Source organism: Camelus ferus, chromosome 25 (assembly GCF_009834535.1).
Source record: "Camelus ferus isolate YT-003-E chromosome 25, BCGSAC_Cfer_1.0, whole genome shotgun sequence".
Taxonomy (NCBI): domain Eukaryota; kingdom Metazoa; phylum Chordata; class Mammalia; order Artiodactyla; family Camelidae; genus Camelus; species Camelus ferus.
This window is the reverse complement of record NC_045720.1, coordinates 29,678,437-29,704,929: the sequence shown is the minus strand read 5'-3', so window position 1 is coordinate 29,704,929 and position 26,493 is coordinate 29,678,437. Positions and strand designations below refer to the sequence as shown.

The 26,493-nt window shown below is 43.8% G+C and overlaps 1 long non-coding RNA gene across 5 annotated transcripts in view; it reads right to left on the bottom strand.

Moving 5' to 3' along the window:
• The window catches only part of LOC116659881, a 77,137-nt gene that overhangs the window by 5,938 nt on the left and 44,706 nt on the right, over window positions 1-26,493 (bottom strand). For 4 of the 5 annotated variants that reach the window (XR_004315254.1, XR_004315251.1, XR_004315252.1 and 1 more), the window contains exon 3: window positions 9,675-9,871. This is a non-coding gene — a long non-coding RNA (uncharacterized LOC116659881). Of the gene's footprint in view, window positions 1-9,674; window positions 9,872-19,022; window positions 19,150-26,493 lie in introns of all 5 variants that reach the window. The other variant, XR_004315253.1, reaches the window with a different exon arrangement.

The window sequence follows — 26,493 nt, the reverse complement described above, 5'->3', positions numbered from 1 at the left end:
GTTCTAGCAGAGGCAGCCCCAGTGATGCAAACTCAAGTCTCTACCTACCGGACACAAAGCTGACCTCGTAACTAGTCAGCAAGCGGCACTAAAGCTCCCAGCCAACAGGCTGGAATCCACCCCTATGTGTGAACCCGACCTTGCAGGTGCCAAACCATTTCCCCCTGCTCTCCAGACTTTCGGGGAGTTCAAGGCTCCATCTCACAAAAGAAAAGGACCTGTGCTTTTTACTTTGCAGAGGAGGAAATGAGCGGTTTAACTTGTCTTCTGGGGTAAAGAGGCCCTTGGCCTTGGTTTATCATCTTGAGTGTGGTGGCTGGCCTCCCCCATGCCCTTAACCACGCACTTGGAAAGGAGGATGTGGGCGTCCCATGTCCACACAGTCAGAAGCCCTAGACGTTCTCACTTTGTGCTCCCCTGGTTCATTCTTGGGCATATTTGACTCCCAACCTCTCAGTTTTATCCCCCTTTCCCTGCCCATCTCTAGATCTGTGGACTTCTATTCATGTCTTTATTTCTGCCACCAACATTGGGTGCCACGATGTGCAGGCACTGTGCCAATGTTGGTGGGGAACAAGATAATGGAGGCCCTTGTGCACTTGGGACTTAAAGTTTAGCAATGAACAAGGCAGCAGAGAAATAATTACCTAAGTATTTGCATCCTTACTGTGTGGTGAGTGCTGTGAATATTTGTAGGCAACCTATTCATGCCAGGTTGAGGGTACAATGGTGATAAAGAGACACCCCCATTCCTATTTGCATGGAAACAGACCATCAATCACACAATCACACTCATGAGTGCTGCCGTTACAGTCTGAGAGTGTAACAGGGGAACCCAGAGTTCAGGGAGTCAGTGGCGGCTTCTGGGAGGCAAAGGTGTCAAAGCAGAGACCTGGGGCCTGGCTAATTGGTTTGGCTTTTCTGCTATATGCTCAGTGGTATATGTGGCCCCAGGAAGCCCTCCATGATGCAAGTTCTGCACCTGCCTTTTAGCTGTATCTGGTCTTGCCAGGGAACTACCTAGACAAGTCCAAACCTTTCCCTGGGACTACCCCAAGGTCCCTGACAGTGAGTTTCTGACTCGTGGACCATCCAACTGCTTCAGCTTCGCTCACCACCCAGCATAGGGCCTCCATGTGGTGGCCACTCACTAAATACTGATATTTAATGTACAGTAAGTAATTTCCACTTATTTGATAAGCAGCTCTGGTCCTTTGTGTGTGGGGGGCATGGGGGGGTCTCCTCTCACATTATTTGCACACTTCTTTTGCTCTCTGGGGAGAACTTGTTGCTAACTTGCTTCTTAATCTTTAGCTAATTACTGTTCATCCACACAAGGCCAACTGCTCATTCATATGTTAGCCCCTGGGGTGGGTGTCTCATGACTGATGAACGGAAACCCATGGCAGTCCACCCGTCCTGGACGCGGCTGCTTGCTCAGGGGGAGCTTGGGCCCCAGGTTCTCACCCCCCTTTACTACTTATTCTGTTCAGTCCTCGCTCACTGGGGGCATTGGCTGGGCTCAGTGAACTAAGAAGCATTCTGAGACCCAGGAACACAAAAGTTGTGGTTGCAGGTCTTCCCCTGAGGGGGTGTTTGAGCAAGCCTCTCAGTGACCTGTTGCACCTCGCCAACAGGAGGAGTCACAGGGCAGCCCTGAGCTGACCCCCCGGTGGGCAGGGAGAATCCTCATTAAGATAATTTGGAGGCATTTAACAGAGATGAAGTTCAGGGTCAGTGGGTAGCATGGTTCCTTGGAGCTTTGAGGAGGAGAGCTGCTGAGGAAGGGAGAGGTGCTCCAGAGCCCAGACAGGGAGGGGCTGAGAGAGGGCAGTGCCTGGCCAGGAGCTGGCCACCTGTGCTCACTGGGAAGACACTGCCCCGCCTCTTGGTTTACTTCACAGCTCTTTCACAGAAGTATTTCTGCAAGTAGTCACCCAGTTCTCCTCTTGGGCTTGATAGAAGGACTGTCATTCATGTCCCCAGCCGACAGGTGGGCATCCCCTTTGATGCCAACAACCACTTCCTAATTCTCAAGTTGAATTCAGTCCTTCCTTTTAGGCATATGATCTGTGATGACTCGAAGGACTCCCAGAAACTACCCAAACTGCTCAGGTTTGAGCTTTGGGAATAAGAACTGTTTTAAATCATCTACATAATAGAGCCACATTGTAGAAATAAAATAGAGAAAATTAAGGGAAAACACATATGATCTCGTTAACCTGACATTTTATTATTGTTGCCATTTTGGTGTACTTTCCTCCATCTTCTTCAAATACATTTCTTTTTTTTACAATGCTATAATAATGTGCATTAAAGTCAGCATCATATTTTGCTTTTTGTTTCTATCCAATCTTCACAATAATGAATTGGAATGGCTAGATATTATTCATTGAAAGAATAGCTCATATTTATCTTAATTGTTCCTTATGGCTTTACATTTTCTTGCATCCAATTTTTCCACTAGTGGAGTGGCACTGGAAGCAACATTTTTATACAAAATCAATGGTGCAGTCTTAGGAAAGAGCCTGAGTCGTGTGGCAGAGTAGCTCTCTCTGCTGAAGGCTGGCTTAAATCAAGGAAGCTTCCTGGGGTATCTGGAGTGAGGCAGTGCTCCGTATGGTGGATAAGACTTTGTCCTGGACCCTGAATTTGTAACCTGTCTCATTTCTCATCTCTACAAACACTTGCCTTATGCTCTCTCCACTTCCCTGGACTCACGGTAGATGGAACGTGGCCACTCTTGAGCTCCTGGGTTCAAATCACCATTCAGTGAGCACTGGAGTCAGAGAAAAGGTCTTTGCACGGCTAAAAACTCTCAGGAACTCATAGGAAAGGCAGAGTCACCCTCGGGCCAGCTCACAGCAGTTGTGCACAAAGATACTGACAAGATTGGAAGCTACCGAGAAATTCAGATGGCAGCAAGCAGTGCTAGAAGGAAAACTACCAATTAATGCACAGCTGGCTGGGGACATGGCATAGAACACCACATATATCATAGGGTCTGACTGAATTATGATGCATTTCCATAGAGGGCACACATAATGATGTTCTTGGATGACAAACAAAGGTTGAAGTTATTTTTGGTTAGGTAGCAAGTGCTTCTTAGAAGTTCCTGCTTATCTCTACCCACACACACTCCGCTCAGGTGGAAATGCAGCGGAGAAGGCTGAGCATGTGCTTTGGAGATCATATCTCACGCCACCTGACGTTAGGCAAATTCCTTCATCTTTTTGAGTCTCAGTGTCTCTGTCTATAAAATGAGAACAATGATAGGTATCCTGCAGAAGTTGCAGGGAAGATTCTGTATTAGAATCTTTATGAAACACTCAGCAAACACCTGGCACTCAGTGGATATGAAGGGTTCCGGGAGGTAACGGATGCACGTCTGACTGAGATTTGCATCCTGCTGCCTAGGTCACCCCTCCAGTGGCAGCACGTCAAGTCTCCCTCTCTGTTCTGTCTCCGAGCACAAGATGGACTGACAAGGGGCAGGTCAATACCTTCTGAAGTTCTAGTCAGAAACTTACAGGGTGAAGAGTGAAGAGGTTAGAAGCCAGCAACTTTGTGGTCTTGGCTGAATTTGTGTCACCTGCTCTCTACATTCTTTCTCCCCCGCAAGTTCCCATGAGGCTGGAGCTGCCATTACCCTCCAGCTCCAAGACGGTGGTGGGCTGCTCAGGCCAGCTCTGCTCTGAGCCTTAAGGAGAAGCACTCTTTCTGTAGATAGATTTTCTTTGGATTAACCATTCCTGACCCTTCCACCCTAAGAGTAATAAGAACCAGAAGGCCAAGATCAGGGGCCAAGGAGGCCATTAGCCTGGTTTTAATCCAGGCCAACTGGGCCTGCCCATTCTGGGAGAAGAGGCCTCCCTGCCCATGAGGTCTATCCTCATTCATCAGGGACGAAGGCTCCAGGTGGTCACTGGCACCAACGCTTTTCTTACCTGCAGAGCTCTCTCAGCATCCGCAGTGTAGGAAGCCAGCAGAGGGTCCTCTATGCCTAATAAGCCCCTGCAGCACCCCCTGCAGCCATTATCTGATTCCCTAGAGGGATGATCTTTTGCCTGCTCTGGTTTTTAGGACCAGTCCATATTCCTGGTCTGGGCTGGGCCCTGGCTTATCACTGCTCCCTTACTATGAGCTAAGCCTTGTCGGTGAGGACTTTTTGGTGATAGGTGAAGAATAAGAAACCAAGGCATTCATTATCCAACCAACATTTACAAAGTGGCTAGCTCGTCCCAAACACCTCCAGATGCTGCAGATTCAGTTGAGAACTAGCCAGTCCCCGCCCCACGTACACATACACAAATAGATGAATTGTTTATTTGCAAACAGTATTGCATGCTACAAAGAAAGTAAATGAAGACTGTGTCAGATAGAGGGGCTGGGGATTGGTCAAATAACCACAAGATGATTTGCTATTCAATTGTCCAGAGACTTAATCAAGCCAATTTCCTTATTTTAAGACTGAACAGTGAAATTTCATGTTCAGAATGATTGTCAGAAGGTCTGAAAGATTAAATTGTATCCCTTATACTTATTTTTAAGGAGGGAAGGAGAGAAAATAGGAGGGAGAGAGGAAGAAAGGGGGGAGGGAAGGATAAAACTATGGTCTAGAAGAGTTTCTCACAAGGTAGAGAGAATCCAGTTAACCCAAGCACACTATTCCCAAAGAATTCCAGCTAATCAAGGATCCGCTGCACCGAATAAAGCTGTATCTTTTTAATTTGACTAGTTAGATGGAAAATCTAGGAAATAGTGCTTGTATTTATATATTTTTTTGATTTTGAAAATCACCTTCTCTTTTTACTAGAGAAAATCCTGGCATGGTTTTTATAAATATTGTTTTGATCTCACATATATATCATTCTATAATAGTTCCTTTTGGATTTACAAATGACATCCTAGTCATCTGTGGTCTATATATAACTGCCAAAATGACACATTTGTAAAAGTTACAATATTTTTTAGATCAAAGTGAACCAATTTAATTAAAATTGATTCACAGCATGTTATCACTGACCTTGCAAATAGTTCGGGGTACATCCTGGACAGTACAAATTGCTTTTGTTTTTCTTGATTGACTAATAAAAGGCAGGGACATATTTCTCACAGTGAGTCCAATTAAACTGAGTGTGACATGGGCAGGGCCTGCATGGTTTAGATGTGAGTCCCTTACCGTCTATAAAAACAGCTTTTAAAGTCAAAGGATAAAGGACATGACCCTGAGCTTGGAGCAGAACTGAGATTTTCCAAAGCAGTTTTCTGTCATATTAAGATTCACGATTCAGATTAAGAGCCTGGTCAGAGTAGAGGCACTCTTTTGGGTGTGGCAGCCCCAACTTAGGCAGACAGAAAATCAGAACAGTGTAACTAGTAAGATCTGGAGTTTCAAAACGTGGTTCCAGGGGAGACACCTGAACATCGCCACTGGAGTTGGGAGTTGGTTCAACCTTTTCTCCACCATCAGACACTCACGTAATGATTGATAACCTTTGAGGGCCCAGGAGTGCTGTTTGTTATACTTAGTAGCTCATGCAACTACCTTGTCAAGTGTGTACCATTATAGGAACCATTTTGAAGATTGAGGCTTAGTCAGATATCTGGGCAATCTCACGTACTGGTAACTGAAGGGGTCAGGATTTCAACTGAGGCAAGTGGCTTGAGAAGCCACACATAAACATTCTGCTTTGAATCTATCTAAAATTTTTGTTATTTCTACCTGAATTTTTTATTATAAATTTTTGTTAAGAGAGAAAAAAAAAAGATTAGGTTGTTAAAACAAACCACCCACTCTCCAAACCAGGCTTAAAGACCACCCACTTAGAGTAATCAGAACATCTCTACCTAGTGCTGCTGTACCTGACAGAGAGGGGCAACTGTGATCTCCACAGAGAGGTGAAACCTTTGCCCTGGGAAGGGCCTTAGAGCCTTCTCACTGAGCTCAGGCGCCTGGGACAAGGATGAGAAGGAGGAGACAATGGCAGTAACGAATAACAACAGCCATCACTGATTGAGCGCTAGCTCTGTGCTGGGCATTAAGGCATTATGCTAAGTACATTAAATGGATTATCCCCATTGAGCCTTTCCCAAAACTTTTGAGTCAGGACTGTTACCATTCTGAATTTTAAAAGGAGGAAACTCAGACTTAAGCTATGTGCCCTGCCCAAGGTCATGCAGGATTCCTAAGTGACAGCTATTTGAACCCTCATCTATCTGATTGCAGAGCCTGAGTTCTTTGCCGCCTAAACTCTATGCAGCCCAAAGGTCACACCAAGCTGAATGTCATGTCATGAGGGATCAGGTCAACTGAGTCAGAAACAGTCCGCTAAGAAGAAAGTGGAAAGGATATAGCAGTTCAAACGTGTTCATCGAGCCACTGATTCATTCTATTATTCAACAAATATTTCTTGCACGCTCACTATTTGTTAAGCTCAGCTAGTTCCACTCATGAGCTCTTTAATTTGTTCAGCAAACATTTACTGAATGCTTCATCCTGGAGAGATAAAGATAAGTAAGTCCCTGTCCCTAGAAGCTCCTGCTTAGCGGAGAAGTTACGTTGACAAATCTCTAAGAAAAAAGTCACTAACCCAAACAAATCAAACCCCACTGACCCCGGGCTTGCTTTCTGGACTGCCCCCTTCCTACTTGCAGGACCTGGGGGCAGAGGGAGCTCACCGCAGCCTGAGGATGGGGGAAACTGGTTTCAGAGCTCCTGCTGTTGGGGTATGCTGCCCAGGGCGGGCAGATCTGCGAGAGGTAGCACTTTTAAAATTCATTTCTGAGTTTGGGATATCCAAAGACAAACCCAGATCTTAGTTAGGGGAGGGAATGCAGATTGAAATGACAGGAGAGGGGACTGGGGAGCAGAAAGATGGGCATGGATTGATGGGTGTCAGGGTGAGACAGGCCCTGTGTACAAGTGCAGACATCCCTGTGATGCTTAAAGAGCTCTCTGACATGACTGTAACCCCGCAAGCTGAATTTTACAGAACATCCCAGAACATGTCAGTCTAAGAAACACCTGCTATCCTCAGTTTTGAAGTACAACCTAGTGACTGTGCCACTGGTGATATGTTGAGCCTTTAAGCTGAACCCCACTACCGCTGCTCCCCAGAATCTTCTCTATCGACACATCCTTGACATCACCCAACACCCTGCAGCGATTTAAGTGTTTCCTAATTTTGCTTTTTATGATATACATATACAAATCTTGACCATACATGGATATTTTCCAAAAGATAAGAATATATTTTTAAATAATTAAATTTATACATCAGAGGCTTTATCAGACACATACTCTGAGCAGGTTAGGAAAGAAAGGCTGGGACTGTCCTTTCTTCCCAAATCCAACCCTGCAGGTTAACCTGGTTCCTTCTTCTAGGTTGGTGTGATATTTATTCTAACCTGTTTTATTTTTCCCTATCTTATGTGAATTATTTTTTCTTTTCTTTTTTTTTTTTAAATTTAGGTATAGTTGATTTTAACCTTATTTTATTGAAAAAAAAACTAGAGGGGAAAAATAGATGAATGAACAATCATATGGGATGGCGCTAAGGAATGATACCTTTTCCGAGTGCTCGGTGGTTGGCAGGCACTGGAAATAGACTCATTTAATCTTCACAAGTGCCCCACTGGGCAGCACCAGTAACCCTTACAAATGAGGGACCAAGGAGCAGAAAGGCTCGAAGACTTGTCTTCAGTCTCGTGATCAGGAAAATAGCAGAGATGGGATTTGAACCCAAATCTGTCTGGCTCTAAAGCCCTTGTCAAGGCCCAGCATATATTCTGATCTCCCACCTGCCATTTGTCCAGGTCCTGTCAGCAAGTCCTAGATCTAGACAGAACTGTGCTTGGGCCTTATGAGGCCCTGATGAGAGGTCACTGGGAAGGAATCCTCTCCCCAGCCGCCTCCCCCAGTCAGATTATTCAACCGCAGTTGAGGAAAGAGGAGGAGAGGGAGAGAGAGAAGGAAATCAGCGCAACCTGACACATTTACTCCCTGAGAGCTCCTAGGAATGAGGGCAGTGCTCACCCAGCAGGACACTGTGACTGTCATCAGGCCGGGAGACCCACGGAGGGCATCCGGATCAGGGCAGAGGTGACCTGTCCAGGCAGGTGACCTGCTAGCAGAAGTCGCTCCAGGAACTGGGAGGGGCCCCAGGGAGCGGTGGGGGAGGCTCTGCCACCACCGAGTCTTGCCATCCAGATCCAGCCTCACTCACTTGGTGAAGGAGTGGGGGAGGGGAGGGGTTTTCAGAGGCATTGAAATGACGCATGTGGCCAGCATTTGGGGAAATACTGAAAACCTGGGCTCCAAGACAATAGAACCTGTTCCTACGGCGCCTGTTCATGTCTTTCTTTCTTCTTCTTCTTTTTTTTTTTTATTGAAGTAAAGTTGATTTACAATGTTGTGTTAGTTTCTGGTGTACAGCATAGTGATTCAGTTATATATGTGGATATATATTCCTTTTCAGATTCTTTTCCATTACAGGTTATTACAGGATATTGAATATAGTTCCCCGTGCTGTACAGTAGGTCCTGTTGTTTATTTTATATATAGTACTGTGTGTATCTGCTAATCCCTAACTCACTTCTTTAACAAATATTTTTTGAGTGCCTCTGTGTGGCTGGCATTGAGACCACTGGTTGTGAATAAAACAGACACAGGCTTTTTGCCTTTATAGTTGGTAGTCTGGAGGAGGGGGCATAGATAATAAACAAATTCAAATGGTAAAATGACAAATTTTAAGCATTGCTCTGCAGGCACAGTGGCGTGGGCCCTCGGGAGTCCTCCATTCAGATCACAGTCTTTGGGAGGCCGTGAGCTGGAGCTGGGAGGTACCCTGACAGGCTTGCTCGACAAGACAGTTCTGTCTGAACTAGTTCATCCTGCCTGAGCAATAATACGTGACAGACTGTGCTAAGAGACAGTCTGCGCTTGCCCTGGAGGAAACTGAAGGTGGCCCGAGAAGACAGAATTTGGACCCTCAGAGGGTGGGGGGACATGCAGGTGGGGTAGATGGAGGTGGAAAGGGAACTTCCGGGCTCTTCTCACGCCGCTCTTGGGCAGCTGTGGGCGTAGGAGGAATGTCTGTGAGCACCAGAGCAGTAGATCAGATGGCTGCTTGTTCAAGACTATTCACTCCTTCCCTCCCGCTCTGCGGTGAGCGTGCAGTTCCCTGTCACTTGTCTTTGGGCTCAGCTGAGCGACTTGATGTGAGTCAGTGGGTTGGGAAGTGATGTCACAAAGGCCCAGACAGTTGGGACTGCCCTCCCGCTCCTCTGCCACGGCCACGAACAGAGCTTTCCCTGGACGGCGGCTACCCCTTCAGCCTGCGCTGCAGAGAGAACGCACAGACCGAAACCCAACCCTAGACCAGGAGCCCAGCCCAGCCGGAGCTCAGCGCCTTCACGTGACCCACAGGAGCCACGCGGACTCCTGAGCGTGAGAACGAGAGCTTGCTGTGGTAAGCCGTGAGGTTTGGGGTGGTTTGTTACACAACACGATGTGGCAATCGCTCATTGACACAACCGGTACCTGTGCCAAGAGGTGCTTGGGTGAATTAGCCCCCGCTTGCCCAAGCCACCCCAAAACAAACAAAGTGAAAACAATGGGTGTACTATGCAAATACAGCATCAAAAAAATTCCTTAGCGTTTGCCTTCCTACCATATTCCAACTCTCGGCTCCCACAGGAATTCAGGAGGTTCCACTCGTGAGCGCAGGCCCGCCTCTGCACGTGGGCGCGGCCGCCTCCAGGGACCAGCCGCCCCCTTCCCGCCAGTCCACGGCCGCTCGGAGGCTCTGATCTTCAGGGATAAACGCGGAAGCTTTCACCTCTCCTGTGCCTTGACTTGTCTGAATCCCTGTGGGGATATGAACCAAGGCAAGTCAAGTGTCTTCCCCTGGCCTCACGAGATGTCTGTCTACTAACAGCTCTGTGAGAACAGCAGGGCGGAGCACACGGGGTACGGACACACAGCAGCTGCTGAATGGCATCTGAGCACAGAGGGAGAGGAAAGGGGGTATTGCGGAGGCTTTGGTCCAAAGGGGCTGTCACCTCCTGCCAGCGTGCTGCTAACTTCCATCTCTCAAACACTGTCCCTGATGCAGGACTGGGAATCTGCTGTCAGAAGCATGGGGATAAGCAGTCTTTGTCTGGTTCTCTGTAAGTGTCCATTACATCCTTCTCACCCAGCACATCTGCCTTCTCTGGTGTGTATTGCATTTAGGTGGCAAAAGATTATCAAATAAATCTCTATTCTTTTTTCTTGGTCTCTATCTGACCACCTCTCTTGCCTCATTTCTGTTTCTTCCCTCTTCTATTTCTCCTCCTCCTTTTCTTCCTCCCCTTTGTCTTCTTCTCTCTCTTTCTCTCCTTTCCTTTTCTCCACCCTCGCACTTACTGTAACTAGACTCTGATTGGTTCTATGTGGATCAAATGAATATCTCTGGTCCAATCAATTGGGCCCAGGGTGCAAGATCATGTTGAACAAACATTTCTGCAGAGAGCCCGTTTTCTGTGAATGGGGAAGAACAGGAAGTTAAGGGGATACTGAAGGTGAGCGGAAAGCCCCGGAGCCATCTACCCTAGGCAGGACCACCTCTGTGATTCCTTTGTATCTACACATTTCATACAGTGCTGAGTACCAATATATAATTTGTGGAAGCTGCAGACTGACTGATTGACTGGTTAATTACAGGAATATTTTTATACTAGGAAAGAAAACCTACCTCAGTGGTGACAAGGGAGTATTAAGGGAACAAGATTCCTCAGCATCCCCAAGTAACACTGGACAAATAGCCAGTTAATAGGTGAACAGTCTCAACGCTGCCACCCCTTTATTTTCTCTTCTCTTTTCCTTGCTCCTCCTTTTTCCCTCTCTTTTTGCTTCCTGTATTTCAGAGTTTAATCTTCCACTTTTCACTAGCACTTTTGCCTTGGCTCTTCCAAGCTTCCCAAATCAGGGTTGTAAAGGGAAAAAAAAAGAATGTAAAACAGTGGGCAGAACACTAAAACCTTAATTAAGTTTTAGCACAATCTAGCTGCGTGACCTTGGGCAAATTACTTGATTACTCAGGGCTTTTATTTCCTCAAGCATTAAAGAAAGAAGGAAAGAAAGAAAAAGAGGACATGATGGTTTGCAGGCGATTTCCTTGGAGCCTTCGATGTCTGCAGAAGTGTTTCCGGGGCAGTCACGGGGTAGGAAGTCTGATGGGGGAGCCCAACCCCAACTCCAGCCAGCAGAGCACCTCAGGTTTAGCAACAGGTTAAAGATGTAGGATTCTACTCCAAATGGGACTAGCTGATCTCTAAGATTCTTTTCCATTTCAATTAAGAATTTTGTTAGGTGGCAAGGAAAGTGTTTACAGGAGCTTTAAAAAGAGAGTGCGTGGTCTGCATTTCTTTCGTGTGGAAGACTCTGGAGATCAAGGCCAGGGTGATTGCTCCAATATCGGCAATGACCCTCACCCTCATTCTTCCTGCTCTGCCATCCTTAGCATTGGCTGCTGGCTCCCGTCCTCACAGGTGCCAAATAATTACTGAGCACCTGTCTACATGTACATGAATGTTCACACGCATAAAAACGCGAAGACCACCAGGAGTTTCTCCAGGTACCCTGTGTGTGAAGTCTTCTACAGGCAGAGTTAGTAATTCCCACCTCTGGTGCCCACTCTACTTGGCTTATATGTGTCAAGTATTGTGTTTACCAAGTTGTATTTTATGTTATCTTTCTGTATGTTAGACAGACCTGGGCTCTTAACAATAGGCACCGTGTCTTACTCCTCTTTGGGCTCCTGATGCCAAATCCAGTGCCCAGCACCCAGTAGGAGCATGGCGCTTGGGGAATGGATGAGTAGGTGGATGAGCCAATGCATCGTTCTGTCCTCAGCTCCCATAGCCCATCTCTAACAGAGGGGGATCACACCCTTTGGTCATGTTTGTTTCCCCAGGGGAAAGGGAGAGGAGGAACAGGACACAGCTGATCACCTGCAGGTCTGGAGCTGCAGAAGAGTGCTGAGCTGGACATTTGAGGGACATCTGAGAATTCTCAGCATATATGTGAGGATTATAGGATAAGTTTAAATAAACTTGAAGTTTAAATGTATGGGATACAATGAGATCAGAGTGGGTCAATGGAGAAGAGAGAATAGGGAAGTCTAGGGAACACCCACATTAAAAAGTGGGTTAAAAAAAGAGGAGCCTGCAAAGGAGACAAGAAGGAATGTAAAAGTAGAAAGAGAACAGAGGTGGGGAGAGCTGCAGAAGGAAAACCTGGTCAGCAGTCAAATGATGCAGTGAAAACCTACTGCATATAAAACAGATACACAACAAGGTCCTACGGTGCAGCACAGGGAGCCGGGTTCAATATCTTGTAATAACCTATAATGAGAAAGAATATGAAAAAGTATATTTATATATATAACTGAATCACTATGCTGTACATCAGAAACTAACACAGCACTGTGAATCAACTGTATTTCAATTAAAAAAAAAGATACAGTGAGGACAAGAGATTCACCTGCTTGGTCCCCTTTTAACCAGTCTCTTGACTAGAGTTCCCCTCTTAACCAGAGTTCTAGAGAACCCAATCTCACTCTCAATCCCCTCCAAAAGAAGCACATTTTCCAGAAGATCAGAGGAATCTCTTCCTCATCTAACTATCACCACGGCACCTCCTTGGCTATATGGTAATTCTGTCTACAGCAAAAGCCACTTACAACTAAAATATATATTTAAGAAAAGAAAGCAGTTCTTGCTGTAGAGATTTTATGGCTGGATGGTCATAGCTTAGGTCTGTTGTGGGGTAACAAGGCCAAAATCAAACTAAGACGGGTTCAGAGGAGCAACCAGAAGCTGAGTCAGTTCTGCAGTGTTTCCCAAAGTGTATGCCAAGACACTGGTTATAGGGAGATGATGAGAAAAAACACCACCAGCAAAAGAATCTGGTGGTTAAATGAGAACCAGGAGATGAGAATCAGCTTGCTGAGCCAGAGACTGGGAGGTGGAAGCTCACAGTCAAGAGTGAGAGAGAAAGGTCCAGAGCTGGGGCTCAGAGGGCAGAAGAGAGTGACAGCCCAGCCATGTGAAACTCCAGCAGAGACAGACAGAGTGCCAAGCGAGCTCTGGGAAAGAAGAGGTGACTCACAGCAGGGACCCAAAGACCACTCCCAGATCAGGACCGGTGCCTCGCCTGTACAAGGTATTCATGCAGATTCAATGATTTAGGTAGGATTTGAGCTGCACTGGGAGTCACACAGAGAGGTGTGTGGGAAGGTCACTTAGGGCAGGGGCAACATTTGAACAATAAATAGCCTGGACGTGGGGTTAGCTCTTCCGCAGGTGACTGCACAGGGGAGTGAGGGGTGGTGAGGCCTTAGCTCTGTGTGTTCTCAGCATCTCCCCAGGGAATGGAGAGCTACTTTCAGCCTTGTGCTGTTTCAGGGCACAGCCCTAGAATGAAACAAGACCCACTGCCATCATCAATGCCAGCTTTTGACCGAGAGCGGCCAAAACCTGGGCCAGGCAGCCCAAATTCCCGCCTGGACAAAGCAGACACCCCGACTCTCCTGGCCTCGGCCACCTGTGTGGGGCCTGCTCAGCCAAGCTCAGATTCTCCATTACTCCGTGCTGCAGGCTCTCAGGCAGGGCCTCAGCTGCTTTGTTTTGTGGCTGTTCCTCTGAGCCAGGACAGCGATGCTGGAATCTCCTCCCCAACCCAGACTCTCACTTTGTTCTGCAGGACGGCGCCACCGTTGTGCGCTCAGTCATGCCCCAGAGTCTTCCTCTCTGTACACTCTCCAGGCCAAGGAAGCAGGAGTTGCCGTGTCCTGGGTTTAAAAGGCTTGAGAGCTCTTGGGTAGGAAGAAAGTGTGGAAAAAGATATGGAGTGAGAATGTCTATAGATGTTGCAAAAGCCCAGCACCGAGCCTTCTGGAAAGACTTCAAATGAATCCTCACATTCAAAATACAACATGAAACAAAAAATAGAAAGCTGTCCCTTTGTTCAATAGGCCCTTATGAGAAACTGATGAAGGCTGGGAGACGTTAATTAAAGAGTCAGCATCATTTTCTGGCCTCCCTCTGGTGGTTGATCTTTAATTTCTTGGTAGTTCCCTTAAGCGCCTAACAGTTCTTCCTGACTATAAAAAGGGTCCCCACAGTCTACAAGTCCGCATGCCGCTACTGCGACAAATAATAAAAGTGCTGATAAAGACACTCAGAGAAGATGAGTATGCCTGGTGAGGACTGTGGAAACAGGTGAGTGAATTCCTCTATCCCGACTGATCCTCGCAGCGAATGAACGAGAACTGCGTACAAGAGTGAACAGGTATTTCAGCAGAAAATCAGGGAGACATCCTGGGCTGCAGTCTCGGCTTGGCCATCTATCTGCTGGTCAAACTAGGTCAAAGTACTTAACTCCGTAAATGGAGATAATCACATCTACTTTGAGCATAGTTGTGAAGATTCAGTGAAATAATTATGAAGAATTTAACAGGAGTGTCTGGCACCTGGTAAGTGCTTGGTAAGAGTTAGCGCCTCAGTGTGAAAAATCTCTGCCCTCCTTGTAAGGCTGTCCCTTTACACAGAACAGGTGGGAACACGGGTTCAGAGCCTTTGATCAGTAATCCCCCTCCCAGGAATTCACCTTAAGAAACTATACAACCAAGAGGAAACAAGAGATACAGGCATCAGGATATTCTTCACAAAGTTAATAACAATACCAGTTATTAATTAAATGATGAAGTACATTTATTGTAAAACATCCATTTTATGAACTATTCTGCCACCGTTAAAAATTGTTACAAAGAGGGAGGAAGCTATAGCTCAGTGGTACAGTATGTGCTTAGGGTGCACGAGGTCCTAGGTTCAATCCTCAGTATCTCCATTAAACAAACAAACAAACAAACAAACAAACCTAATTACCCCCCCAAAAAAAACTTAAAAAAACTGTCACAAAGAGTAGCCAAAAGAATTCTTAAAAAGAAGAACAAAGTTAGAGGATTTATACAACCTGTTTTCAAGACTTACTACATCAGAAATCAAGACAGTATGGTATTGGCATAAGGATAAACGTGAATGAATCAAAACTGGGAGTCCAAAAATAAAGTGTTAGGCCTTTATGGTCAATTGACTTTTGATAAAGGTGTGAAGGCAATTCAATGGGGGAAAAGGATAGTCTTCAACAAATGGTTGTGGAACCACTGGATATCCACATGCAAAAAAAATGAAAGAACAAAACAAAAAAATTAGACCTTATAATATACCACACACAAAAATTAATTCAGAATGGATCACAGGCCTAAATATAAGAACTAACACTACAAAACTTTAGGCTACGACAGAGGAGAAAATCTTTGTGGCCTTGGGTTAGGCAAAGATTTCCTAGGTGATATGATTCCAAAAGCATGATCTATAAAAGAAAGAGGTTGATAAGTTGGACTTCATCAAAGTGAAAAACTTTTCCTCTTCAAAAAAATAGAATGAAAAGCCACAGACTGAGAGAAAATACTTGCAAATTATGTCTAACAAAGAACGTAAGTCCAGAGTATCTTTTAAAAAAAACTCCTATAACTCAGTAAAAAGAAGCAAACAACCTAGTTTCAAAACAGGCTAACACTCTGAATAGTCATTTCACCAAAGATATAAAAAAGGCTACTACACAGGAAAAGATGTCCCACATCGTCAGTTAGTAGGGAGATGCAGACTGAGATCAATGAAACACCACTTCCCACCCTCTTTAAAGGCTAGAATGAAAAAGAGAGACAGTAACAAGTATTGGCAAAGATGTGGAGAAATTGGAATCTTTATACATTGCTGATGGGAATGTAAAACAGTACAGTCACTTTGGAGCAGTTCAGTTATTTCTTTAAAAGTTAAACACAGAGTTACCAAATGACTCAGCAATTCCACTGCTAGCTATCCTAGCCAAGAAAAATGAAAACGTATGTTCACACAAACGTATGTTCATAGCAGCAGTATTCATAACAGCTAAAAATTGGAAACAATCCAAGTGTCCATTACCTGGTGAGTTGATAATGTGTGGTATAACCATTCAATAGAATATTATTCAGCGATAAAAAGGAGCGAACTACTGATACATCCTACACTGCTGATGGTCCTCAAAAACAGCTTGCTAAGTGAAATTAACTGGACACAAATTTACGTAAAATTTCTAAGAAATACAAAGCTATGACAGAAAGCTCTGTGGTTTCCAGGAACTAAAAATGGGCACAAGAAAATGTTGGTGCAGGTGATGGAAATGTTCTAAAACTGTGTTTTTAACAACTCTACAAATTTACTAAAAGTCCTTGGATCATACACTAAAATGGGTTAATTTTATGGTATATAAATTATATATCACCATAATACTTTAAAACCTGCTATGAAGATTGTGTAGTAACATGAACACATTGTATGATACCTTAAGGAAACACAAAAAAGCTAGTGCAAAATACATACGTATTTAAGATGCAAAGTAGGTCAATGACTACAACCATGGACTGATCAGAATAAAGATGAAGGAACTAGCAAAACGGGGAATTGTTTTTTGTCTTCTAACAAAGTGTTCTTTAATCACTTTTTTTGTTGTAGTAGAAAAGATAAAAAGCTGAGACAGACTGTTCTGTGTTTGGTCTTTTAGCTTTGCAGGGGGTGGGGGAGGAGACAGCAACACCTGCTAGCTTTCCAGTCCTTTTCTCCTGCTTTGCTAGAGAGCTTTACAGACATTAGCTCATTAATCCTCAACAATCCACGAAGCAGGCAGGGAATAATATTACCTCCCCCACCTTGCTGATTCTGGTTCACTTAAAGGTATAATTGTTTTGAATTTATGATGAGGGCTTTATGTGAGGCAAGTTCTAATCATATTTTATATGTTATAAATCCCCATATATGTACACAACAGAACAAGTGGATTACATTTTAACCACCTATTCGGAACTAGGTTATTTCTCCCCCACTCTCATTGTCCTCTTATCCGTTCTGAGCTAAAGCTGAGGTGTCACGTTACCTTAGCTTCCAAACAAAAAAACCACTAGGCCTGCTAAATGCTACCGGTTGGCCAAAATGGGAATTTCTCTTCCTGTGCTATCTTCATGCTATCTGGACAGGAGAAATGAATGTCCAGGCACCAGCTTATGCAGGTGAGTGATGGCGTCCCACTGTGTTTGAGGGAGGTCTTACTTTTTCTCCATCACAAACAGATAAGGTCTCATGTTACAGAACAAATGACTCCCAAAGAACAAATCCTGAAGAATGTCCTTGTCACTCATAAATTCCACTATATGTCCCCTTGCCTAAGATGCCCTGTCCCACTGTATTTATCAAGTGACTTTCCTTTATAACCTCTTTAAAAGTCCTATCTCCAAATACAGTCATATTCTGATGTACTGAGGGTTGAGACTTCAACATATAAATCCAGTGGGGGGACACAATTTAATCCATAACAACAGTGATGAAGAGGATCATAACTTTTTATTGAGTGCTCACTGTATTCTGGGCACCTGACTTTCCACCTGCTATCTCATTTAATTGTCAATAACCTTAATAATTACTATATGTTGTCATTCCTGGTTTCTAGGTGAAGGAATCAAGGCTTAAGGAGATTAAGTCACTTACCCAAGGTCATAGAGCTAATGTTTAGTGGAAATGGGATTCAATCCCAAATTATTTTGCCTCTAGAATTACACTCTTAGTCATATACCTGGTGCATAACAGGTGTGCAATGCATGTCTGAAGAAAGAATGACCAAGTAAATGAATGAAAAAACGAATAACATGGATATGGTGACATTTCAATTCGGTTGTACCAGAGACCATATCATAATTTTGAGAAAACTTACAAAAATTACACATAAATGACTGTCCCAAAGGTAATTTTATTCTTGTCTTCTAATGCCAGATTTTTTAAAGGGATTCTATCAAGTTTAAAATCTCCCACTTTTTTGTTTTAAAAATAAAATCTGAAGTCATACAATCGAAGAACTTCAGAGCTGGCAAAAGTTTCAAAAATTACCCGGTTCAAACACTGTCTTTTCTAAATGAGGAAATAAAGGCTCAGTGAGATCAGCCAATTTGCCATCACTTTATTAGACTGGTAGGTAACACGTTAGTAACTATGCACTATTGTTATTATTTATCATCGCTGAGCTCTTAGATGTGGAGGAATCAAATTAGGTTTTCCTTTTCCCCAGGATCATTCCCGAGTAGCTGGCGCATTAGACCTGGGAGGAGGCAATAGAAGGGGTCAAATCAGCAATCTTTCAAAGCCACCTTCGAAATTCCTTTTCCCCACTTGCCTGTTCTTCCCAGTGCAGCTCATCTAAACAAGAGGAAGGGCGATTTCGCTTCCATACCCTGGCTGGGAGGCGTATTCCCTCACCACTGCAGATGAAAGGAAAAGCAAAGTCTTGCAAAGTTCCCAGGAAAATTAAGCCTGTGTATGGGCTGGTGCCAGGGAACCAGCTCGTGCTCAGGGCCACACTGCTCTTGACAGCGTCTCCTGCCGGGGCACTGGGCCTGGCCACAGAATCTTGGAAAACCTCAGATCCTTAGAGAGGAACTCAGAGCCTATTGAGTCCAACTTCCTCAGATGAGAAAATGAAGCTGTAGGAGATGAGTGACTAACTCAGGATGAATCAACCAATTAAGGAGAGTATTGGACTCAATGGGCCTCTTCCAGGGATGAACTGGGCAGAGCATAAAGTTTCAGTCACACCTAGCATCTTCCTTATAGCCGAGCAGTATTTTCCAAAATGCAGTCTGCCAGTTATGGTTACACAAGACGTTTTCAGATGTTTAAATAAAGATTTTTTTTTTAAGAAATGGGCCAACACTTTTTTCTCTTAATCACTATACATTTGTTTCAATTGATACTAGAAAAATAGCCCATATAAGCTATGAATTCACAAGTAAAAATGATTTTGAAGACACTGACAATTTTATTCAACAATATTCTATTTAGATAAAATAAGTGAGTTGATTTAAAGGAAAAAAATCAGTAAATAATCTTACCGATGGCATGATGATAGAGCAACAATCATGAGACAGTGTCTGTTATTGAAGTGTGGGACACACCGAACCAAGATAATTCTCTCCTTTTTATAGATGCATTAACTGATGTGTGGAGAGGAGACAGGATCTGCTCATGAACAGGACGAAAATGTTTTTACTTAGAGGTGAGGGATCTGGCCTGGCCCTGCCCTTACGAGCAAGTACCAGGGCTGCTTATTTATGTTCGCAGGTCACGAGGGCTATCGTCAAACAGAGCCCCCCCGCCCCACTTCAGATAAGTATTATAAATACATTGTGAGAACAGCAACTGTCTTACACTTTAACTGATACACTCATATGTCTGGTGATGAAATGATGAACCAGAATCTCTCTGGATGCAAATGTTCTCAAGGTAATCTGTCACTTATCAGATCCCAGTCTTTTATCTGAAAAATTGGCAGATTGGACAGCAACCAGTCTACACTTGTCCACCATAGCTGCTGTTCTGACATGTTTACTGTGAACAAATACATTTGTTTTTATAGGGTGAATAATATCCTGAAAGGGCAACTTAGGTTTCTCATTGCCCAATTTAAGCTGGTCCCCGATATCCTTCACCTTTAAGTAGTTCGTTTCTTTATTTCAAATGCCTCATTAAATCCTCAAAATTCATAGAGTTGAGTAATGAGTGAGGGAAAGACTTTCTGTAGACTTTTGCTGTGGTTGTTTTTACTGTTCGCAAAGTTACCACCTTAAAGATTTGTATCTGGAACATTTGTAATCAACTGGCAGAGGCTTAATTCCCACTCAGAGGAGGATGAGGCATTAATCCTCAGATATGAAGTATGTGGGCCCTAAACTCTAGGCCCAGAATCCTCTTCTTAGCTCAGTCCCTGGAGGCCCCTGGGTAATCCATTAAACCTCCTCCTCCTACAGAGAGACTTGTACTAATGTCTTCCTGGAGACTCAAAGGAATATCCTAAAACAAACTGGAAAGATGCAAGTCCAGTCCTGGGGTGGGATCTCACAGGCACGTGAATGGTATGCAAGACTACAGCAAACCACAGGGCAATCCCTGGGCTGACCTTTCTAGAATGTTCCACTCTCCCTTGTGTTAAATGTGGTTTAAGACATTTTCCTGGTCTTAAAAACATCCTCCTTCTTACTCCCAAACCTCCCTTTATCAGGTCATGAGAATATGGTAGCTAAGAATTTACAAGTTTTGAAACTGAATACAAGTTGGCAATTAGAGTCTCATGAGATAAATACAGCTCCAAGCCTGAGAGAGATCTCACGTGCTTAGTACGTAGCTGGCACTCAACACAATCACTGGGGTCAAGCCCTCACCCAACTCAGCTCTCTCATTCTACCCGACACTCTGTACTTTTACTTTGCTTTTTTTTTTTTAAATTGAAGTATAGTTGATTTACAATATTGTGTTAGTTTCAGGTGTACAGCGTAGTGATTTTTTTTTGTTGCATTTTATATTCATTGTAGGTTTTGTAAGACACTGGTATAATTCCTTGTGCTATTAGTAGGTCCTTGTTGCTTATCTATTGTATGTTTAGTAGTTTGTATCTGTTAATCCCACACACCTAATTTGTCCCTCCCCCACCTCCAATCCCCTTTGGTGACCTAAATTTGTTTTCTATGTCTGTGAGTCTGCTTCTGTTTTGTATACAGATTCATTTGTATTATTTTTTACATTCCACAAATAAGTGATATCCTGTAGTATTTGTCCTTCTCTGATTTATTTCACTAAGCATAATATTCTCTAGGTCCATCCATGTTGCTCTGCACTTCTTCCAGTTTCACTCTAGATATTCTGTGACCCAAAGTGGAAGCCACAGTTCTTGTCTGGTCTCTGGTCTTGGCTGGCTTTCCTCCCACTCCAACCTGCAGCTCCCACCTGGCCTCTCATGTCTACCCAGCTCTTCCATGCAACTCCCTTTTCTTCTTATTGTCATCTTCAGGTGGAAACCAGAGCCTTTCCGATGAGACACTTTCATGTCAGCTCAAGAATCTGACACAGCACGTTGGAAGACCCACTTGCTTCAAGGCAACATTCTGCATCTGCCACAGACAGGACATTTCCGTGTTCTCATAGGAGATCTTCTTCAAGGGAAAACAACATCACAAAGAATTTAGGTTGGAGATACAACTGTTGGAGACCCTCTATAATGACTGGAAGGAAATGGTGAGAAAATATACTTTGAAGAGGATGTTTAATCTATACGAATGTATCTTGTATTTTGGTATCACCACAGGTAAAGTGTTTTCTACCCGATTTTGCTAATGTTACCTGATCTGTCCTCATGTCCTGGTGAGTGGGCAAAATCCAGGTGAGCCTGTCTCCCCAGACTCAGCTGGTTGCACTTGGTGAGGGCGCAGTTCTCAGAGATGGCCCATTGCAAGCCTGTGACACAGCCTGGCTCAATGGCTGAGCCAGTCAAATCTTCCTCTCGGGATTTAGGTGAAGATGCCCAGAAGGAAGATAGCTATGGTTGCTGAACCTGGAAGATCATGCATATTTGGGGACTGAAGGCCATTTGGGGCCATGTGTAGACAAATAACCAGAAATAATCAGCTGGCAAGGAAGAAGATAAAGGAGGCAACACACACAGACTTTCCTGTGAGGAGGGAAGTTGGAAAGCTGAAGAGAACATTTCCTAGAGCTGCCTTGATTCTTGCATTTCCTGGGGCTGGGCTTTTGGCTCTTCCAGGACTCCTACACACCCATATCCTTTCAATAAACCCGATTACGTCTGAAATAACTTGAGTGAGTGAGTATTCCTGATTAAGACAAAACCAAGGTGGAAGCACTGAGTTAGTTTTTATGAATATTAACCTAGGTGACCATCAGAGCCTTCTTCAAGAGCAGGTTGGTTAGTGACCCCTGCTCAGTGTTGGACTGAACATCAGCCCAGGGGATGCACCCATCCATGCTCAGTCCTCATATCAAGACACTTGCTTCTGCTATTTTGCTTTAAAGGATCTGCACATCCTCAAATCTTTCTCATGTAGAATCATAGACTCTCATGGTGGGAAAGAAATGAAGCCATCATGTCCAACTACCCATCCCATGGTTGCATCGCCCCACACATCCCTGGCCAATGATTTTCCAGTTTCGACTTGAATACTTCCAGGGGCACAGCATTATAATCAAATCATTTTCATGCTGCCATTTATTGATACCTACAAACTGTGTGCTAGGCACTGCTACTTTATCTCTCTTAATTTTTCAGAAAACAGAAAAGTTGCATTGTAAAGGAGAAATAGAAGAGAACCAGCATTTATTGAGCACCTACCATGTGTCTTTCTCTTCACGGATGCTCTCTCATGTTATACACAAAAACCCACTGAGATTACTTTCAAATGAGGAACTAGGGCTCAGTGAGGTCAAACTGTTTCCCACAGTCATAGCCATGCATAGAGATAATGGTTGTGCCAGTTAGAACTTTTTGCTCAGATTCAAAAAGCATTTCTATTACTCAAGCAAAAATAGAATTTATTGGGAAAATACAGGTAGCTCATGAAATTGAGAAAATGTTGAAGAATTGGATCAGGGATGATAATCCTGTTCTCCAACAGCATTGTAAGGAATTTAGATTGGAGATACAATCCTGAGAGATTCTCTTTAAAGACTGGAAGGAAATGGGGAAATTTAGCTTGAAGGAGATGTTTAATATACAAAAACGTGTCTTGTATTTTGGCATCCTCATTGGTCAGGGCAATGCTCGGCTTCAGTCATTTTTTTCACCATCATGTTACTCAGTTCAAGATAGAATGTCCTGCGAAAAAGAATCTGACTGGGCCAACTTGGATCACGTGCTCAGCTCTTGGCAAGGGGTGAATAGTATAACCTGACTGATTGTCCCAAGACTGCTCTCAATGGGGAAATGTTATTTCCCCGAAGGAAATCAGGTCATTGCTTTCGGAATAAGGAGGAATGGACTCTGGAAAGCAAAACCAACAAATGCTTACCACAGTGATGGAACTGGCATTCAGTCTTTCCACTGCTTTTTAGATGGAGGGATAGTGAACTCATCTTTAGATGGATCATAATCTTTTCCCTTCCAACTTCCTCTTACTGGTCTTGGCTTTCCAGCTTGGAGCTACACAACACCAGCATATTCTGACAGTCCTTCAATTATCTGAAGACAATTATCAGATTCTTTCCTCCCCAGCCCCCCAGCCCTAGTCTGCTCAACTCCTGGCTATAAATAAATTTGGTTCCTTAAACTCTCCTTCATATGACATGATTTGAGTATCTTTTCCCCTCTGGTTGTTCTTTTTAAAACCTATTTCAGATTGTTTACTTTCTCGCTTAAAGCATGGTGACCAGAGGAACCCGAGGTAACACTTCTGATACGCTTTGTTCAAAGCAGAGTAGAGCAGAACATCTCAGAATCACTAAACCTTAAAGACCAAATGGAAATTTACTTCCACATCCTGCTTGATGAAGGTCCTAGTGCCTGATGGGTCTAGTTCTGTATCTTAGCATTGCCATTTGTAAGCCGGATTTATGCTATGTAAGCAGGTTTCCTTCACTGTTACCTATAATCATGACACAGACTTACGGCCACTGTAATTATTAAATTAGAGACTGCATGTAGAATGTTTGGCACAGTCCTTGGCCCACAGCACGCTCTCAGCATATTTATTACTATTACCATTTGTCATTATTATTATGCTGCCCCAAGTAAGTGGCCATTCAGCCTTTCTGTGGCCACTGAAAGTCAGTCACTGCCAGAGAAACCATGTCTGTTTTTCAGGGTTTTCTCAAAGACACACAAGGGACAGCTTAGTCGAAGAGCACAAGGGTCAGGATTTATATACACTATCAGAAGGAAATAGCAGCTGGGAAATAAGAACGGGATTGCGGGAAACTGTGTAAAGCTACAGCATAAGGAGACCACTTTAAGGCGCTTCCCTTTGGGCAGGTAAAGCGCAGGTAAAAGCTAATTTGGCTTTGTGCTTTTTAGGATTCGCAGGAAGTAGTCATTATGTCTGAATCTGTGAAGATCAAGTTCAATTATCAAGTGGTGAAAACTACCATGCAAATATTTGTCATTGATAAGATACTTAGTAATCAGAGTGGCTTCTCACACCCATAGTAAGCTCTGCTCACAGATCTTTCAAATTTGAATTTACTACTCCCACACCAATTAGGCAAATAAAACAAAGCAGGCCTGGAGTATACCTGCAGTATATAGCCTAGAAAATGACCATTGTCCTTTGCTGCACAGCTACTGAGGCCGTCTCAGCATGGCTGGAGGGTGACAGAGGTGAGGGCCACGCTCTCTGGTGTGGCACTCAGTGGTGTCAGAGACAACAGCAGACTTTAAAGTGTGTGCACCACTAGGAGGGTGTCCAGAGACAGTTAAGGGAACTTCACTTATGATGGGGTTACATCCCAGTAAACGTGTTGTAAGTTGAAACTAATGTTAAGTGGATAAAGCATTTAACACCCCTAACCTACTGAACATCATAGCTTAGCCTAGTGTCCCTTAAACATGCTCAGAACACTGATATGAGCCTACAGTTGGGCAAAATCATCTAACATAAAGCCTATCTTGTAATAAAGTATTGAATATCTTATACAGTTTACTGGATACTGTCCTGAAGATGAAAAACAGAATGATTGTCAGCATACAGAATGATTGTAAGCATCTCGGTTGTCGGCCCTTGTTGGTGATCACGTGGCCGACTGCCCAGCAGCACGAGGGACTATCACACCACACATCACCAGCCAGGAGAAAGATCGAAATTCAAAATTCGAAGTATGGTTTCTACGGAACGAGTATTGCTTTTGCACCATCATAAAGCCAAAAAAAATCAAACACCGAAGCATCATTAAGTCAGGGATCGTCTGAAATCGAACTCTGTTGAGTCCAATTTGTCCATGAAGGACCAACTCATCATGCTCATCATGGTCTCGTGATCCCTGGCAATGTGCCTGTCTCAGGACAGGAGTTCAGAACAGTGAATAATGAATGGACTGCCTGGGTTCAGATCTTAGCTCTGCAGTACGATCTTTGGGAAGCTCTGGAACAAGTCTGGGTCTCCATCTCCTTATCTATGAAACAGAGATCATGATAGTACCTGTCTCAGGATTGCTGTGGAGGTGAAATGAGAACATGCAGCCAGTTTAGCACAGCCCATAGCACATAGTAAGAGCTCAAGAACTGTAACTTATTATTGTTCTGACTTTCCATTATTATCACTGACTTCTGATCAGTTCTGGGAAAAGGTCTATACCCCATCACCTTCACATTTACACACACACCTAAAGAGTTAAATTGCTACATTAGCAGCTGTTTTACCACCAGCAACAGTCAACAATGAGACAGCTCAGGTTTTGTTTGCTTGTTTGTTTCTGCCAATTGAATTTTAAGATCCTCTGCTTCCCTATAATTAACTCTTTGAAGTGGCAAGGCGCTTTCAGGGTAATTACCAGCTGTCCAATCTTCCTGGCCTCTCCCTGCCGCCACCACACTCCCAGGGCCTCCGGGATGCGCATCCAGGGACTCTGCCTTGAGACTGCAGTTTCTAGAGCACACAGAGCAATGGCAAGCACCTAGCATTCATTTGGAGGTGACTTAAATCATTTCTGCACTGTGAAAGAAGGGGTGACTTTACATTTTTTAGAAAACTAGCTTGGTAAATTAAAAAAAAATTAATTACTTGGAAATGTTCAAAGAGTGTTGAGTTTGTCTGAGCAATGTTTCCTGTAACATCGCAATTCTCAGGCCCCAATCTCCCTTGGCTTTGTCTTCCCCCTTCTCATCAGTGACGAATACGACACGGGAAGTGAAAGCGATACTTCGCAAAAATCCCTTTGAATCAAAAGGTTGTGGGGGGTGCAGAGCTCAGTGGTAGAGCTCGTGCTTAGCATGCATAAGGTTCTGGGTTCAATCCCCAGAACCTCCACAAATAAATAAGCAACCCAATTACCCCACCAAAAAAGAATTTTAAAAAAAGGGATGTAATGTATGTGGGTCTATATCTGCACAGACTTTCCATTATACTGTATATTATGTATATATTGTCTTAATGTCCTTCTTTTATTTTAAACACCAAACTACTTTCTTTAATTACATTTTATTGAAATAGGATTGTTAACTTTCAAAATATACAGATAATGTACAATTTATTGAGGAAAAAGCAAAAACTTCGCTTCTCTGGGTGTCTTCTGCAGCTGTATTAGGAAAGCTAGCAAACATTTCTAGACTGTCTTAAAACAGACGCTTCCCTTCAAGGAGCCCATCGTTTGCTCTCAATAGTATTATGACCCCTTTAAAAACAAAGAAGGGAAAAAACAATCAGGGGAGGGGCAGGACTTTTCAATTCTATTATCTTTGGCATTTTGTACCAGTCTGGGGTTTCTCAAGTCTCGAGACAAGAAACACATATTCATTTTAGACATTAAAAAAAAAGTTGTGAATGCCTTTGAGTTTCTTCCTTGAGCTGTCTAGAAGGAACTATTTAT